This window comes from Dipodomys spectabilis, unplaced genomic scaffold, assembly GCF_019054845.1.
Source record: "Dipodomys spectabilis isolate Male_0828 unplaced genomic scaffold, ASM1905484v1 ptg000436l, whole genome shotgun sequence".
Lineage (NCBI taxonomy): Eukaryota > Metazoa > Chordata > Mammalia > Rodentia > Heteromyidae > Dipodomys > Dipodomys spectabilis.
This window is the reverse complement of record NW_024871113.1, coordinates 7,427,920-7,430,846: the sequence shown is the minus strand read 5'-3', so window position 1 is coordinate 7,430,846 and position 2,927 is coordinate 7,427,920.

Here is a 2,927-nt window from a genome sequence, read left to right as displayed (position 1 = left end):
ATATACATACATTAGCCAGGCACCAGTGGCTCATGCCTATAATTCTAGCTACTCAGGAGGCTGAGATCTAAGGATCATGGTTCAAAGCCAGCCTGGGCAGAATGTCCATGAGACTCTTATCTCCAAGTAACTACCAGAAAACTGGACATGGCACTGTGGCTCAAATACTATTGGGAGTCAGAAAACAATATGCTTACAATAGCACTTGGAAACAATGAGCTACAGAAACTATCTGAGACCCAAGGTCTCTGTGGAAGAAAAGATCACAGAGAAAGAGAGTAAAAATTCCACACTATACCTAGAGCCACAGGAGCTTCGTCCTAGGCCACTGTCAATTCTCTGATCTTGTTCTATTCCCTGAATATCATTATTTCATCTTCCAAAATCGCCTAGATTTTCCTTATGAGAAAGTTATTTAAGATTTGATGATCTGAGCCCATCTTTGAATTTCCTACTTTTGTATGGTTCCTGTGTGTATGCTATTTTCTTTCTAACTGATCTCTTAGAGAAGTTAGCTATAAGCCTCCACGCTGGACATTACTATCATCTAAATAGTGGATATTTGTAAATGTGACAGTTTTAGGATCACTTTAAATGTAATTATTATAGTCATTAAGTCCAAGGTTAGACATTGGGTTCCTATATTTGAACATTTAATCATTTTACTTGGTGGCAATCATGTTTTAGGTAAAGAACATGTAAGTACATTGCCTTAGAAAATTCAAATTAAGCTGGGTGCCGTTGGCTTACACCTGTAATCCTAGCTAGTCAGGAGGCTGAGATCTGAGGATTGTGGTTCCTTTGGAGGGTTTTATATAAAGTCTTCTTTTAATTTAATTTTATTGTCAAGGTGATGTACAGAGGAGATACAGTTACATACATAAAATAGTGAGTACATTTCTTGTCAAACTTGTTACCCCTTTCCTCATTTATTTCCCACTTTCCCTCCCCTTCAATTACCCTCCTACCTAGTTGTACAGTTCATTTCTAATGTATTGCCTTGTGAGTATCACTATTGCCTTGGTTTGTCCTTTGTCTTTGTCTCACCATTTTGTTGTTTCCCTTCCCTTCCCTAATTCAGATAAATGTATATACAATACCCAGTGTACCAAAATCAAATAAAGTGAGAAAAAAGATAAACCATAGGAAAAAATCATAAAAGAATGAAGAAATCACATAGTACATTAAAGACAACAAGAAATAAAAGCTCTTATTTTCATATCTTGCAGTTCATTTTACTTAGTGTCATGTTATATAATCATGTGTACATAGCTATTGAGTTATTCTGCTCATCTGCTATGACTATCATACACATATACTAATTACTACAAATAAGGGAAACCATAGGATCTATGTTTCTTTGGGTCTGGCTCACTTCACTTAATATGATTTCTTTTACAAGTCTTTCCATTTCCTTACAAATGGGGCAATGTCATTTTTTTTCTGATGGAAGCATAGAAATCCATTATGTATATACCACATTTTCTTGATTCATTCATCTACTGAAGGGCATCTGGGTTGATTACATATCTTAGCTATGCTAAATAATACTGCAATAAACATGGTTGTGCTGGTAGTTTTAGTATGGCCTTGTTTGTGGTCATTTGAGAAAATGCCCAAGAGTGGGATTTCTGGGTCATACAGGAGCTCTACGTTTAGTCTTTGGAGGAACCTCCACACTGCTTTCCAAAGTGGTTGAACAAGTTTACAGTCCCACCAACAGTGCAATAGGGTCCCTTTTGTCCACATCCTCTCCAGCATCTTTTGTTACTAGATTTTTTCCATTGATTCTTTGTTGAAATTTTATTTTATTGTAAAGAGGGGTTACAGTTACATGAGTAAGTCAATGAGTACATTTCTTTTTGAGCATTGTTACCCCTTCAGTTGTTTTCCCACTATCCCTTCCATTCCCCATCTCCCTCACTCCTCCCTACCTCCGAAGTTGTAAAGTTCATTTCCAATATACTGTCTTGTGGGTATCATTGTTGTAATGGGTCATTCTGTGTCCTTGTTTCAGCATTTTATTTCCCTCCCCTCCCCAAATTAGACAAATGTATATATAAGATTCAGGGTACCAAAATCAAATACAGTGACAACAGGGGATATACCATAGAGGGAAGAACATACAAGGGAATTAAAAAAAAAATCACATAGTACGTTAAAAACAATAACAACAACAAAGACTTCTTGCGTCCATATTTTGGGGTTCATTTCACTTAGCATCATCTTATATGGTCGTATGTACATAGCTTTTGAGCTTTTCTGCTCAACTGATAAAATTATCCTACATGTATACTAATGATTGCAAATGAGGGAAATCTTGGGACCTATATTTCTTTGGGTCTGGCTTACTTCACTCAATATGATTTTTTCCAAGTCTTTCCATTTCCTAACAAATAGGGCGGTGCCATTCTTTCTGATGGAAGTGTAGAGTTCCATTCTTGATAATGGCCATTTTAAATGGGATGAGATGGAATATCAATATTGTTTTGATTTGCATTTCTTTTATGGACAGAGATGTTGACCACTTCTTCATGTGTCTATTGGCCATTCTTATTTCCTCCTCAGAGAAGTGTCTCTTTAATTCTTTAGCCCACTTATTGATAGGGCATTTGCTTCTTTGAGAATTTGTTTTGGGGGAATTTGATTTTTTGAGTTCTAAGTATATTTTAGATATGAGGCCCTTGTCTGTAAAACCTCCTATGTGCCTGAATTGGGAAGATTAACATAATGAAAATGACAATACTACCAAACGCCATCTACAAATTGAATGCAATACCTATAAATATCCCAACATCATTCTTTAATAAAATACAGGTTGCAATCCAAAAATTCATATGGAATAATAAAAGACCCTGAATAGCAAAAACAATCCTTAACAGAAAGAACAGTGATAGAGAAATATTAATACTAAACTTCAAACTCTA